A 16,972-nucleotide genomic window follows, 5' to 3' on the forward strand; every position below is an offset into this window, starting at 1 on the left:
CTAAAAAAAGAAAAAAGAATCCAAGAGTCTTAACTGACTGAGCTATGCAGGTGTCCACACACACACACACACACACACACACACACTATAGTACTAAAATATACTATTTTTTAAAAAGATTTTATTTATTTATTTGACAGACAGAAATCACAAGTAGGCCGAGAGGCAGGCAGAGAGAGAGGGAAGCTGGCCTCCCGCTGAGCAGAGAGACCAATGTGAGGCTCGATCCCAGGACCCTGGGATCATGACCTGAGCTGAAGGCAGAGGCTTTAACCCACTGAGCCACCCAGGTGCCCCTAAAATATACAATTTTAAAAACATAAAGCATTATATGGGTAAGTCAATTATTAGAAACATGGACATATGCCAGTTAAAAACAAAACAAAACACCTTGACTTAGAATTCAAATATAACATGCTTGTCACAACTTGAATTAACTGGATGAGATTCAGAGCATGTAGGCTTATTTGCCAAACCAATAAATTAGGCTCTGTTAACAGTATTTGCATTAGTAAATGAAGACCCTCTTTCCTTGGAAAGAAAGATGTGTCATTTAGCTCTTGTTATGTAATAGACCACTCTAGAACTCAATAACCTGAAAGGACAAACATTTAGTCCTCAGGTCCCTCGGTTGACTAGGGATGGTTGGTCTAGAATAGCTTTACTCTTTGCTGTGCTGAGCTACAGGTTGACTTTGCTCAGTTTAGCTGTGGTCTTTCACAGGTATGGAGTCTTGTTTGGGATGAATAGCAGACTTAACTTTATTCCACATGGTCTCTCATTTCCAGAAGGCTCTATTGGATATGTTCATATGGTAGTCTTGGGGATTGAAATGAAACAGAAGTGTTAAAGACCTCTGGAAGACCAGGGTCAGAACCAGCCGATCGTCATTCCTACCACATTTTATTGATCTAATTCAGGACAGAATCCTCTCAGATTCAAGGAGTGAAAAATACCCTTCATCCTTGATGGGGTGAGCTACAAGTTCACACTGAATAGGGCATGGATGCAAGAAAGAATAGAGAAATGAAGAAGAAATTGTGAGAAATTTGTTATCAAACATCTAACCAAATTGGAGATGGGATCGCTAATTGCTCAACCCCACCATGGCCTATTGTTTTTGTTTTCATTCTTGAAGGAAGCTGTATGGGTTAAAAAAAATTGCTTTGCTAAGACCTTTATTTGATTTGTGATAAAGTATTTTGATATCTGTATGAGAAAACCAAAATAACAGGGAGCAGAGCAGATAGACCTTTCCATCAGTAGATGGGACATCGTGAGGCTCTGACTTATTAAGAATGGAGGAGAGGGGCGCCTGGGTGGCTCAGTGGATTAAGCCGCTGCCTTCGGCTCGGGTCATGATCTCAGGGTCCTGGGATCGGGTCCCGCATCGAGCTCTCTGCTCAGCAGGGAGCTTGCTTCCCTCTCTCTCTCTCTCTGGCTGCCTCTCTGTCTACTTGTGATTTCTCTCTGTCAAATAAATAAATCTTAAAAAAAAAAAAAAAAAAAAGAATGGAGGAGAACACTTGAAGCAGGATCCGGTTTCTCTATGGTGCTGGCCCCAGATCATGTGCAGACAATGGCTTTGGAGGTTATAGTTTATCTGTGGGCACTGAGAGCAGAGGCAGCAGCATGCAAAGGAGTTAAAGACAAGAAACACAGCACTAGTTAATGGCATGTTTTTGTAAGTATATGTTAGAAACCCTCAGTGGAACCTTAAAAATCATTTTAAGATAAACTGTCAAAAGAAAAAAAAAACAACAATTAATGATACTGTCAGAAATGTAAATACTGATAATATTAACAACCACTGAAGACTTCCTGCTTTCCCTTCCTCCCTTCCTCATTGTTTCTTTCCGACTTTCGTTTCCTTTAACATCTTATGCACTTGAGACTTAAAATCTTTGGGAGGCACACAGATCATTTGTGGCTAGATGACTGGGCTCAGGAACAGTCCAGTTTTCATTTTAAAAGGAGGAAGAATGGGATATAAGTTGCCTTTTTTACAAATGAGGATAAACTTGGCATTTGGCTGAATGTTAATAGGCAGTTTCTTATCTCAGTGAGAAAATATATTCAGGTGAATAAACAGTGGCCATCACTGCCTGATGGAGACGCTACAGGAAGGGAAGCCAGTCGTGATCATACCTTTATGGTCAGTTGTTCATAATCTTGCTCTAAGGATTCCAAGAACTTAATTAATAGGCTGTAGAGATCCATTTCTTCTTATTTTGTATTCAGACTTTATATATATATATATATGTATGTATTGCCTAGGAAGAAGATTTATAGTTTTTATCAGGTTCTCAATAATCTTAATCTAACTTTTAAGATTCAGATGATTTTTTAAAATATTAAACAAACAACAACAACAAAAGATTAAGGACCGCTGCTAGTCTCTGCTGATAAGTAATTTGTAAGCTGTTTGCCTCTCCTTGTTTCATTTTTGATAGCTGTGTAATGGAAGTATTATTGTTTAACTCAGAGAATTGTAAGGAAATGATGAGGTGGAATCTATGGAGAGAATGGGTAGTATGTACACTACATACAGGAAGGTCTGGTGGGCTCTCTGCTTCTCCATATCATGACCAGGCAGTTCTAACTTTAATTGTATGTCAATCTCTACTTCAACTAGTTAAGTGCTGATGAGCTTCCAACTCAGAACATTCAGAGCCCAGCAAGCCTGTGGCTTGGAGTGCCTGAAATGTTCAATAATCACAGTATGATCTGATTTCTCCCTACTGGGTCTCTTTAAAGTTAGAAAGGTAAACATCCTGGGCTACTTTTTATCTCCGGTTAAGCTGAACGGGGCCAGAGCCATCTGATTTTTATATGACACTGATGGTTCGGTCATTTTTTTTTTTTTTTTTTAGCAACTCAATTATCTTTAATGATTTACACAAGATAATTACGATTGATATTCAGATTTTTAGAACAAGAAAGTATTCATTCTCATGTCCCGTTTTCTGTCTTCCATGGACTGAAAGCTTTTGCCAATGATCAGATGTCAGAGACTGGAAGGGTCAGGGAAGGTTGGGGGGTGAATAGACAACTTGGGAGTAGAGATTAAAACGTGAAGTAGACAAAACACCCTTTACGAAACAAATTTGTACAGAAAAACAGAGGTGATCTGAACGTGTTGTCCAAGACTCTTGGTTGACAGTCAAAGAAATTGAATTCATGTGATTTCAGCAAAAAATGGGATTTAAGAGTCCAGTGTCGCTTAAGCTTCGGATGGGGCTGGATCCAGGGGATCTAAAGATTTAGAGAAAGCGGATCTCACTTCCTTGCTCTTGGCCTTGCTTCTCTATCTGCTGTTCCTTTCACAGGCCAGCTCTCTGCACATGGAGCTCGCTGGCAGCTGCAGACATGTATTACCTTGTAGCTTATAATCCTGGCGGAATGTGAGTGCTTCCTGATTGTTTACTCTGAAGCCCTAGAATTAAGTCGTATTGTTCTGTCTTGAGTATCATACTCATAAAAGACCTGAGTAATATACTTGAGAGATGGAACCTCCTGATTAACTAGATGTGGCCCATGTACTCACAACCAGAGCTAGGGGGTAAGGTTAACCTATAGAAACCGCATGGTATCCCACCCAGAAATCAAGGTTCTATTCCAAGGTAAATAGGCCAGTCAAAAACAAGAACTGTCTACCAGTTCTTAAAAATTAATTAAACTTATTTTATATTTAATATAGAATATAAAAATATTTAATATTTTATGGTAAATTAAAAACTAATTAAATAAATCAATGCGCTTAAAAATTAGCCTGTAAAAGTATCTTGAACTTCTGTTGACTCCTCAAATACTGAGAATCATAGGGACTTCCGATCATCTGTGTCAAGTTTCTCTTTTCACAGAAGTGAATCCTGAAGCAGAAAGGACTCCAGGGGCTTGTCTGGAGTTACCCGCCGAAGGCTGGAGCCAGGGGAGGGATCCAGGACTTCAGACTTAATGCCATATCGTCTAGAGTTCACGTGTGCTTTTGTAGAGACATAGCTACTCTGTTTGATCTAGGAGCACATCTTCTCCCTTGCTTTCTCTTTCTGTCTGCCCTCTCTTCCTATAATACATATTCATTGAGACCTACTATAATCCAAATCTCCCACTCCTAACTCTTTTTGTTTATGTTTTTGTATTTTTTGAGCTGTTACACAAAGGCACTTATTATTTGCAACAAATAAGATCCTGGGGAATGGCTTCCAAATCTGTGACTCCCCAAGACAGAGTGCATGGATTCCTTTTGGGTAGGGTTAGGATGGATATTTAGATAGAGAAGCCTTGTCATTGTATGCAGAGGTAGGCATAAGGCTGTGCAGTTGTCTGAAGGAAATGTGCCCACACACACATTGTAAGTTACATGAACGAAGCTGAGGCTCCTCCTTGGGTGAAAATTTTAGGATTATAATGAGGTAAATGTGATTGCAGGCCACTCCAGAGATCGCTCCATGGTCCACCTGCACAGGCACAAGTTGGGTTTAGGTCAAACCACCTGGGTGATCTGGGCTGGGAGGGGGTATTGTCAGAGCAGTCACCATCACCTTTGGTGCACAAAATAAGCTAGCTTCATTGCTGCTAGTAGTCTGCATGCTCATCAGGGCCAAGGCACAAGAGGACTTTGTTGATAGATTTGTGCTCAGGTCAGCAGAACAGAGGTAGCCCAGCATCAGCAAAGCATCAAAGTGTGACACTGAGTGAGGACTAAGGGGAGAACCCACCTGAAAAGAAAGACAACAAAGAGGTTGTCCTCACTGTCAGTCTCAGAAAGTTCCAGTCATGGCTGCTAGACTCTGCTCCTTCCTTTCTTCCTACTGGGGATTCTGAGGGAAATGAAAGCCTTAGTCTAAGGTGAGCTAAGTTTGTTAGAGGAAGAAGTCCCAGGCCTTCCCTGACAGGAGTCAGGAAAGAGTCACCATTGAGTTCTGCATAATTGCTCCATCACTACAACTTAGGGAGGCCCCCAGAACCCCACCTGAGCTATTATTATGCTGGAAAAGCCTATGTGAGTATGGTTAGAAGTCCACTCCTAACTCTTTATTGAGAGTTTGCTCTGTGCTTAGCCTTGATTCAACATGTATTTGGTAAGAAGTCTGTATTCCAAGTATGCTGCTGGGCTTTGGAAAAAAAATTCAGGTAACATATTCTAGAAGGGAGGAAAGCATAAGCAATCTGATAATTGTAAATTATGAGAAGTGCTTTTAGGCAAGTAACAGGTAAGACTTAATTTCAGGAAAGATGGAGATATTAAAGCCATACCTGAAGGATGAGAGGAACTAGTCATGCAGGAAGCCAGAGGGGAGTAGATAGGAATCAAATATTTTCAGAAGAAATGAGTCTAGATTTTCAAGAAACAAATTTTGGTTAGAACGTAGAAAAGGAGCTAGCCAATTTTGCAAATATTCATGGTCTCATAGGCCAGATGGTCTCTCTGCTACTGAGTTCTGCTGTGGTAATGAAGAGATGAGTTTGGCTGTGTTACAATAAAACTTTATTCACAATAACATATGGTGACAAAATTCCCAGGACCTGGGGAAATAAGAGATTGATAGGGAGAGACAGGAGTTGACATTAGAGGATGAGTGGGAAACTTGAAGGCTAGAGATATCAGTGTTGAATTAGCTTCAGGTCTAGAAGCATTCAGGTTTTTGCTTTAAAATATCATGATTTTGCCCGTGGATGCCGCCAAGTAAGCATCGTTAAAGTCTCCATTCCCACCGCCGTCATGTCTAAGTCAGAGTCTCCCAAAGAGCCTGAACAGCTGCGGAAGCTCTTCATCGGAGGTCTGAGCTTTGAAACAACCGATGAGAGTCTGAGGAGCCATTTTGAGCACTGGGGAACACTTACGGACTGTGTGGTAATGAGAGATCCAAACACCAAGCACTCCAGAGGCTTTGGGTTTGTCACATATGCCACTGTGGAGGAGGTGGATGCAGCCATGAATGCAAGGCCACACAAGGTGGATGGAAGAGTTGTGGAACCAAAGAGGGCTGTCTCAAGAGAAGATTCTCAAAGACCTGATGCCCACTTAACTGTGAAAAAGATTTTTGTTGGTGGCATTAAAGAAGACACTGAAGAACATCATCTAAGAGATTATTTCGAACAGTATGGGAAAATCAAAGTGATTGAGATCATGACTGACCAAGGCAGTGGCAAAAAGAGGGGTTTTGCTTTTGTAACATTTGATGACCATGATTCTGTAGACAAGACTGTCATTCAAAAATACCAGACTGTGAATGGCCACAACTGTGAAGTAAGGAAAGTGCTAAGCAAGAGATGTCTAGTGCTTCATCCAGCCAAAGAGGTCGAAGTGGTTCTGGAAACTTTGGTGGTGGTCATGGAGGTGGTTTTGGTGGGAATGACAACGTTGGTCGCGGCGGAAACTTCAGTGGTCGAGGTGGCTTTAGTGGCAGTCGAGGTGGTGATGGATATGGTGGCAGTGGGGATGGCTATAACGGATTTGGTAATGATGGAAGCAACTTTGGAGGTGGCGGAAGCTATAATGATTTTGGCAATTACAACATGGACCCATGAAAGGAGGAAATTTCGGAGGCAGAAGCTCTGGCCCTTATGGTGGTGGAGGCCAATACTTCACCAAACCACGAAACCAAGGTGGCTGTGGTGGTTCCAGCAGCAGCAGCAGCTATGGCAGTGGCAGAAGGTTTTAATTACTGCCAGGAAACAAAGCTTAGCAGGAGAGGAGAGCCAGAGAAGTGACAGGGAAGCTACAGGTTACAACAGATTTGTGAACTCAGCCAAGCACAGTGGTGGCAGGGCTGCTACAAAGAAGACATGTTTTAGACAATAATCATGTGTATGGGCAAAAAAACTCGAGGACTGTATTTGTGACTAATTGTATAGGTTATTTTAGTTTCTGTTCTGTAGAAAGTGTAAAGCATTCCAACAAAGGGTTTTAATGTAGATTTTTTTTTTTTGCACCCATGCTGTTGATTGCTAAATGTAATAGTCTGATCATGATGCTGAATAAATGTGTCTTTTAAAAAAAAATAATAAAGTAAAATAAAATATCATGATTTTAAGAGTATTTTTTTCCTTCTTAAAAAAAATTATCATCAACATTCAAGTAGCAAGTCTAGTTGGAAGGTATTTCTATGGCACAGTTTGGAGATAACACCAGATATCTGCTCTCTGCTCCGGTTACATTTTTCCATGTATCTTCCTTGTTCCAGATCCTCTCACTTGGCTCTAGAGTCCATAATTTCTTTGGGTTGGACACCAAGAATGGAAAATTGTGTCCAAATGAACAAAGTGGTAACAATGGCAACAATAACAGAAAATTAATTATGAGAATATCTGACAGCTCTGAGTAGACCAGGCACGGTGACTTGGGAAGAGTTCCATGGGGTGTCTTCCCTGGGATTTCCCTGAAGTGAAATGTTAAGGAAATTCAAGACTGTCATTTGATTTCCATTTCAGTTGTATGGTGGTATTTTTCTGACCATGGTAGTATCATGTTGGAAACGTCTACTGAATACATCATTTTTTTCTGAGATTTTGAGTTTGAGGGAGAATGATATTCATATTTACTTGTGGAACAGGGGAGGGACAAACTAAGAGGACCAGGAGATACTTCCGTGCATTGTAATCAAAAAAGAAAGTGGGTTCAAAACAATTAGGGGCTCACAGTTCATTCTGGAGACTTCCCACGGAAACAAATTGCTGGTCCACAGCTCCAGGATGCTTCAATCATGTCAAAATATATCCTGATTATCAGTAGTTGGGGTTGATTGGTACACTTTGCTGCTCTCCTGTTTAGCAGTTTTAGGAGAAAATGAAAGCAATATCAATGTAAAACCCTAGTATATTCATCAGCTGAAAATTGCTCATCAAAAGCATTGTTGTGCTAATGATATTGTTGAAATGGATTTACTTGTCAAAAAAGAAATATCTCCCTCTGAAACTAGAAAGTTGAGTCCTTTGATGAGATGCAGGGGAGCCCTAGCTGTGTGCCCCACTCCCAATATCTGTCATTTTAAAACCCTTTCAGTCCTATCTGTTCAGCCATATTATCTCAAGTTCAAGAGGAATTCTAATTGTTTTTCTCTCAGGCCTAAAATATATGATGATAATTCATCATGAAATATCAGTGGGTCCCTGATTAATGGAAATTTGAACTCATGTTGTTTTGGGTTCTGTGGTTTTCACATATTCTGTACCATGGTAATATTTTAAATTTACTTTCACAACCATATAATAATAATATATGTTTATTTATTTAGAAAATAAAATTTAAAAATACGATAATATAAAGCAATACATAAAACTTTTCTCAATCAACTCTTGTTACATTTGATGTAGATTTGTCTAGCCTTCTTTTCCTCTTTGTGTATATGTACTTTTGTGACTATGTAGACAATTTCTCTCACCTATGCATAACATAGGTTACATACATTTTTACGAACTATATTAGAAACTGTATTTTCAGTTAGCATTTTATAACATTTCTCTTGTCTAGTAGTATTCTGGTTGATAGATGCGTCAGTGTTTTCTGAGAATTGTTTATTGCTTCCGGTGGTTATATTGGAAGCACTCCAACAAATATAATACAGGTTATTTTTTTTCACTTGATGTTATCTCATTAAGCCAAAAATGTTCTCTCTCCTTAAATCTTTTTTTTTTTAAAGATTTTATTTATTTATTTGACAGAGAGAAATCACAAGTAGACAGAGAGGCAGGCAGAGAGAGAGAGAGAGAGGGAAGCAGGCTCCCTGCTGAGCAGAGAGCCTGATGCGGGGCTTGATCCCAGGACCCTGAGATCATGACCTGAGCGGAAGGCAGGGGCTTAACCCACTGAGCCACCCAGGCGCCTTAAATCTTTAAAGGAAAGTTTAAATGTAAATTTAAGAACTTTTTTGAATGAAAATATATAGTTGATTTGAAAAACTACAAGAAGAATAAATTAATGACAATAGAAAACCCAATAAATTAAAACAAATTTACAGTTATTTCTCTAGTTAGTTCCTCATTTTAGGTCTAATTTATCATATTAAAATTTTGTTTGAATATTTTTCTTCTTGATCACTTAAAAAAAAAAGAGTCACACAATCACTAAAGCAAAGTGGTTGGCATATCTTGAATGTTTGTTAAATTTGTTTTTATGTGTGGAAGGAGCTACATGGTGGCACCCTGGGGAAGGAAAGTGGAAAGTGTAGGAAATTAAGAGTTATGAGGTAGAGTGTTAGTTTTGCTTTTGTTGACCACGAGTGAGTCACTGCCGTCTCCTGAGTTACAGTGCCCAAGCCTACAAAGTGGGATATTTATGCTGAATCCTCAATTGGAGAGGCATGGAGAAGATCTATAGATGTGAACATGTGTGAACGATTTAGCCGTAGGCACATTTTTAAAGAGTCTTTTGTTTATTATAAATTAAATTTTGAATTTAAGCTAATTAGCTGTTACCATGCAGTTGTAAGGAGGAACACAGAGAGATTGCCATGTACTCTCTACTCACTTTCTCTCAATGTTAAGGTCTGGCAAAACTGTAGCACAGAAGCAGGACCAGCTTGTCGGCATGAACACCATCAAGACTCCAGATGTTTCCATTACTATGGTGGTCCCTCCTTTTTTTTTTTTAATTAACATATAATGTGTTATTTGTTCCAGGGGTACAGGTCTGTGAATCATCAGGCTTACACATTTCAGAGCACTCACCATAGCCCATACCCTCCCCAATGCCCATCACCCAACCACCTTATCCCAACCGTGTCCCTACCCTCCAGCAACCCTCAGTTTTTCTCATGAGATTAAAAGTCTCTTATGCTTTGTCTCCCTCCTGATACCATCTCCTTTCATTTTTTTCCCTCCCTACCCCCACCAACCCCCTCCGACGCCCACCTCTCAAATTCCTCATATCAGAGAGATCATATGCTAATTGTCTTTCTCTGATTGACTTATTTTGCTTAGCATAATATCCTCTAGTTCCATCCACGTGGTTACAAATGTCAAGGTTTCATTTCTTTTGATGGCTGCATAGTATTCCATTGTATATATTTACCACATCTTCTTTATCCATTCAGCTGTTGATGGACATCTAGGGTCTTTTCATTGTTTGGCTATTGTGGACATTGCTGCTATAAAAATTTAGGGGCATGTGCCCTTTCGGATCACTATGTTTGTATCTTTAGGGTAAATGCCCAGTAGTGCAATTGCTGCATCGTAGGGTAGCACTATTTTCAACTTTTTGAGGAACCTCCATGCTGTCTTCCAGAGCAGCTGCACCAGCTTGCGTTCCCACCGACAGTGTAGGAGGGTCCCCTTTCTCATGGCGGTCCCTCCTGTTACTCTCTTCTCTTCCACCCATTTTCCTCCTACCCATATCTCCATCCAGAACCTTTGACAACCAATAACGCATGTTTTCCATTTCTATAATTAAGTTATTTCAAGAATATTATATAAATAAAATTATATAGTATGTAATCATTTGAGACTGGCTTACATTCAGCATGATTCTCTGACGATTCATCAATGTTGTTGCATATGTCAGTATTCATTCCTTTTTGTTGTGGAGTGGTATTCCCTAATATGGCTGTTTCTCAGATTTGTTTGATCATTCACCTTTGAAGATCATCTGGATGCCTTCAAGTTTTGGGTTCTTACAAATAAATCATCTATAAAACATGGATCTAGGGGCATCTGAGTGGCTTAGACATCAAGCGTCTGCCTTTGGCACAGGTCATGATCCCAGGGTCTGGGGATCAAGTCCTGCATCCAAATCCCCACTCAGTGGGAAGCCTGCTTCTCCCTCTCCCACTCCCCCTCCCTGTGCTCCCTCTCTTGCTGTCTCTCTCTCTCTCTCTGTCAAATAAATAAAATTAAATTAAAAAAACAAACATGGATCTACAGATCTGTATTGACATAAACTTCCATTTCCCTGGGATAAAAGTCCAGGAGTACAAGTGCTGAGTCATGTACTAATTGCAAGGTTTTTGTTTGTTGTTTTTTTGTTTTTTTTTAAGAAACTGATAAGCCATTTTTTCCAGAGTGGTTGCACCATTTGACAGTCTTACAATAATAACAGTTTTTATATAATACATGAGAGGCTCACTTTTTGTCGATGAATGCCCAATTGCCTTAGCACCATTGAAAACATAATCTTGCCTTTATTATATTGCTTTTGTACCTTTGCAAGATACCATTTAAGCATATGTTTACATTCTCTATTCTGTTCCATTGATCTATGTGTTTACCCTCTGACAATACAGTCTTGATACCTGTTGCTACAAATACATTTTGAAGTGAGATAGACTCATTCTTCCCACTTTTTCTTCATTTTCAAAATTGCTTTAGCTATTCTTGTACTGTTGCCTTTCCAAGAAAAGTTTGGGTTAATATTTTACTTATTTACTAAAAATTCTTGCTGGAATTTTGATAGAATTTGTTTCAGATTCGCATATGAATTTGAGGAGAATGGACATCTTTACTCTGTTGAGTCTTCCAGTCCATCAACCTGTGTATCTCTGCTTGTTTAGATGTTCTTGGATTTCTTTAGTCAGTTTTATCATTTTCAAAATAAAATTTAATGAATTTTGTGAGACTTCTACCTCAGTATGTATTGAGTGATTTTATACTTATACCTCAACATGTTTTTGTACTTATACAGTATGGTTTTATACTTACACCTCAATATGTCTTGAGTGACTTTAATGGGTATTGCATTTTTATTTTTGATGTTCATGAGTTCATCCCCATTATATAGAAATTTGTTTTATGCTTGTATCTTTAACTTTGTTGAACTCACTTATTAATTATAAGGGTTTTTGTTTGTTTGTTTGTAGATTCCTGGGATTTACTGTATAAACATCTTTCATCTGCATTTAGGGAGAGTTCTGCCTCTTCCTTTCTGATCAGTATACATTTAATTTTACCTTCTTCCATCATTGTGATGGCTAGAACTTCCAGAACTGTGTTGAATGGTAGTGGTAAGAGTGGGCATCCTTGCCTGGGATCTTAGGGGGGATGCTTTGAATTTTTCACCATTAAGTATGTTATCTGTGGGTTTTAGGACTCTTGTTACCAAGTTGAAGAAGGTGCCATCTTTTTGTATTTTTTTGTGAGCTTTTATGAGAAATGGATACTAAATTTTGTCATATTATATCTCTCTATTGATTGATATAATCATGTGGTTTTCTTCTTCAACCCATTAGGAGGATGAATTGCCTTAATTAATTTTTGAATATTAAACTAGACTTGTACCCTTAGACCCCCTTTTTGTCATAGTTTGGTGTATATTTTATAAATATTTATATGCTATATAAATATACAGTATATATACTTAAGAATATATACATTTAATAATATATAATATATATTAAGAATATATGTGGGATATGTGTATATTTAAGAATATATATATATCTGTATTAAGAATATATATATATATATATATCTGTATATATATATATATACCTAAAAATATGTGGACATCTGACTTATTTACAAAAAATAGCAGCAAAACTTCTGTATGATAGGGGCAGGATGTGTGTAGAGAACATCTAAGCCTTGTTTTCTGCCCTATTGTCTGATAGAAAGTTATTGTTTTCAGTGTAACCTGACAGTGTATAGATAGCACTGTTGATGTAGCCACTGTATCACCATTATCATTATTACTATTATTATCATTACCATCATTATCAAAATCATCTACCACATACAAGAGTTTGAATCCAAACGTCCATGTGTCCATCATGGTGTTCTCCACTGAGCAGCAGATCACTGACATTCACCAATAACCCTGTCCATGGTCATGCCTCTCCTCTCCTCTGCAGATACTGAAGTGATTATGGTTTCTTAAGTTTGTCCCCAGATTTTCTGTGCATCAAACATCATGTTCATCCATAAAATGTCACCATTTCACCAGTTAGCCATTTTTAAAATTTTCAGTATAATTTAACATGTCACTTCAAGTCATCATTTTTTCACAAGAAAACAAATTTTACAGTGTTAGAATGACTTCTTTAAAAACTTGATGTGCGGGCGCCTGGGTGGCTCAGTGGGTTAAGCCACTGCCTTCGGCTCAGGTCATGATCTCAGGGTCCTGGGATCGAGTCCCGCATCGGGCTCTCTGCTCAGCAAGGAGCCTGCTTCCTCCTCTCTCTCTCTCTCTGCCTGCCTCTCCATCTACTTGTGATTTCTCTCTGTCAAATAAATAGATAAAATCTTAAAAAAAAAAAAAGAAAAAAAAAACTTGATGTGCATATGATGGAGAAAAAAAGACTAACAAAGCTCAAGTTAATACTTACACTGGAGTCTCTTTGGGGGGTTGGGGCTGTGCCTGTCTTTAAGTAACAGGATCCTTCCCATCAACTCATCTTCACTGAGAAAGAAATAAAAAAAAATAATAAAATAAATAAAAAATAAATAAATAAAAATTAAAAAGTGAGCAATAAAAAAAAATCATTGAATTTGAAACATACATATTATCCATTGAGAAAGGAAATGTATGTTGAGTCCAGATCCTTTAATAAACCCCCCAAATATGGGGGAGATTACAGCAAAATAAAGAATACTTTAGTATGGCAAAAAAATAAAAAATGTAGTCCTGGGGTATGCACACTCAGATCATTTATGAATGATTAAAATAGAAAACATCATACTTGTTGCCTAATGCATACTAAATATAATTAGAAAAAATACTGGATTCCTTAATCACTTTAGAACTTAGTGTTTGTCTACCAAATTACTTCAGAAAAATTATGGAAGCAAGACTGGGAATTTATATTGAAATTCTTTATTCCCAGGGCTCTTGTATACGAAGAGATGTTCATGATCTTTTACTGAATGGGAAAAAGGTGATTGCAGTCTTAGCAATCACTAGCTTCTTTTGGACAAAACTTTGGGGAGAAAATGTTACTCACTTTTTAAATGTTCATGGTGTATAAAGCATTTTCATTGCCATGAATAACTGTCAATTGGGGGCTTGGAACTTAATTAAATGCCCTGAATTATAACTGTCTTCACTGGCCATAAAGGTGTTTTCTCTGAGATCTGTGGCTGTCTCTCTACCATATTTTACCGTGTAAATTTGAATGCGCATTTTAGTAAATTAGGGTCACAATTGTATATATGGCTAAATTTTAATTATTGGACATTGCCTGCAGTATTTTAAGTACAGCTATATGTGAAACTGAGCATTTAAAAGCAATCTCAAAAATGTCAGATGATCTTTTTTTTTTTTTTTTTGCATTGCTAGATACTATCATCACATACCATTTTATTTGAATTACCTCATCAGAAATAGGGATCCAAGTGGAAAGTTTGAAAAATCACCAGGTTTTTCAAAATGATCTTCAAATTTCATGGAAGTCTTCTATAAAGACTGTATCTTTTTTATACCTTGAGTTGTTTCAATCAACCTGCTGCCAACAGTGTTTCACCTGAGAAACACAGATTGTTCTGGGCAGTTCTCATTGACATTAATGTTAGTTTAAAAGCTGCCCTTTAGGTACTGCTTGGAAAATTTAGGAACTCTGTTCTCTGCCAGAGCAATATTTCTTCAGGATGAAATCGAAATGTGGTTTGATACTGAGAAGGACATTTCAGTTGAAAGCCTGTGGAAAATTCAGTGGACAAGCCTTTGACAGTAGTTTATTTTCAGATCAGCCACAGAAGTGGTGTGTTGCTACCCAAAGTTAATAGGGACTGAATGAATGTTTAACTAAGCCCGAGTCACACCATATTAAAGAAATGAGAAAAAGTAAATAGATGAGCTCTTAAACTATGAGCTATTGCTTAAATCCAGATTACCACCTGGTTTTAGACAGTTTATAAGCTAAGAATATTTTTTCTATTTTCAAAGATTAAAAATTAAAAAAAATATTATGAAAAGTATTTCATATTTGAATTTCAGAATTCATGAATAAGGTTTACTATAGGGTAGCAGTCTACAGCTGCTTCTTGTTGCAACAGCAAAGCTGAGCAGTTGCAAGAGAAACCACGTAATACTTGAGTGATATCCTTACTTGACAGGATTTCACAGGCCATCTTTTGAATGCATTTTAAAATTTTCTTTCTCGGGGCGCCTGGGTGGCTCAGTGGGTTAGGCCGCTGCCTTCGGCTCAGGTCATGATCTCAGGGTCCTGGGATCGAGTCCCACATCGGGCTCTCTGCTCAGCAGGGAGCCTGCTTCCTTCTCTCTCTCTCTCTGCCTGCCTCTCAGTGTACTTGTAATTTCTCTCTGTCAAATAAATAAAAAAAAAAAAAAAAAAATCTTTAAAAAAAAAAAAAAAATTTTTCTTTCTCAACATATTTTAAAGATGCCAGGTCATTATGGTAAAAATGACTTGTGTGAATTTATATTTATTTCTTAGAGAGGTCTGGGAGTTTATCTATGTGGCCAGTTTTAGACAATAATATGTGCTTGACAAATGCAGCTTCCTTCAAAGGTAGTTTTATTATTTTATTATTATTTTTAAAGGATTTTAGTTACTTATTTGTCTGAGAGAGAGAGTGCACAAGCAGGCAGAGACAGAGAGAGAAGCAGGCTCCCCGCTGAGTAAGGAGCCCAATGTGGGACCCTGGGATCATGACCTGAGTCGAAGGCAGACGCTTAACTGACTGAGCCACCCAGGCATCCCTCAAAGGTAGTTTTTAAACTGAATTTGTTAAGGCACCACAATGCAAGTGGGGTTCTCTCTGTGGTCCCGTTTGTTTCAATCCCCCCATCAAAATAGTGCTCTTTCCTAATGGGGCTCTACCAGCAGGGACTTTACCATTGGGCATGATTTCTTTTGGGGCACTTTACTAGGTCTGTGTATTCAATGGTGACCTAGAGACACGGGGCTTTGCCCTCCTTTGGGAAAGTGGGGGGAAATGGTGTGGGAGAAAGAATAGCAGGGTACTTGGGGAGGGAATTTTTCAGAAAGGACATCTGAGCTGAGTGGAGACAAGAGAGGGAGTCAGCAAGGCTGAGAAAGATTCAGGGGAGGAAGTGATATTCTGAAGGAAAGAACCAATATATTGGAAGGGCAGAGAATGCAGGGAAAATGAAGTTTGGCAGGACCTTGCAGATGGAGAGGATTATAGGGGAGTCTCTAGATCTTCCGAAACCCCCAAAAGATAGACTCCTACACTTGGTGCAGTGGAAGGTACATGACCGGGGTAAGGGGACTGTGATAGAACACCAAGAATCATAGATGGAAGTCACGAAGTTCCTTCACAAGTAGTAGAAGTGGAAATTTCTGGAGCCACGTGAAGCCAGAGTGAAAACCAAATGTCCCTCCCCGTGAAGGGATGGCTTTCTCAGATCCCCATTTGCCGTGGTAGAGAGCACACCACCAGACCAGAGAGTCCGTCAGAGGTTCCAAACATACGAGTTGGGTCTCCCTGGCTCTCGCCCATTTGCCTGGAGGGTGATTTTCTTTCTCGCAGCTGTGCTACTTGAAATAGCATGATGGGAGTCTCCTATTGTCTTGGCAGGGAGGAAACATTCTAAGCTCAACTGTCAACTACTACTACTAGCTTTTCCTGACTATAAATATATTAAATAGTTTTGGATTAAATTTGAAACAGAGAAAAACAAATACCATGTGAATTCTCATCTCAAATATATAGTTAACTGTAAAGTAGATGTCCTTCTATTGCCCTTTCTTCAGCCATGATGATGGTGATGATGGTAGAGCCAGGCTTATGATTTAACTACTGCTTTAGAACCTGCATTACTCTTCACTCTGTAACCTACATGGAGACCAGCCATCTTGTGGCTGTCTTTAAACTAGACATAGCATTGTACTGTATCTGCCATACCAGTGAGCACATATGGACATGCATTTACACAGAAATACACACTCACACACACTTGACTTCAAATGCATTATGCAATGATGCAGATCTTTATTGATGAACCTCAATGAAATAAAATAAGAGATTTATCATTGCATTTATCATAAGACTTTATGTTCAGCATTTTAAATAATTTCTTTACCTTAAAACCAAGGCAACACTCCTGATAACTTTG

The 16,972-nt window shown here is 38.6% G+C and overlaps 1 pseudogene across 1 annotated transcript; it reads left to right on the top strand.

Annotated features, from left to right (window-relative positions):
* The first annotated feature begins 5,717 nt into the window (after positions 1–5,717).
* Positions 5,718–14,597, top strand: LOC309870667 (heterogeneous nuclear ribonucleoprotein A1-like 3 pseudogene; annotated as a pseudogene). The gene is made up of 2 exons: positions 5,718–6,573; positions 14,462–14,597. The product of its transcript is annotated as a heterogeneous nuclear ribonucleoprotein A1-like 3 pseudogene (transcript).
* The last annotated feature ends 2,375 nt before the right edge of the window (positions 14,598–16,972 follow it).

Source organism: Mustela nivalis (genome assembly GCF_964662115.1).
Source record: "Mustela nivalis genome assembly, chromosome: 8".
Classification (NCBI taxonomy): Eukaryota; Metazoa; Chordata; class Mammalia; order Carnivora; family Mustelidae; genus Mustela; species Mustela nivalis.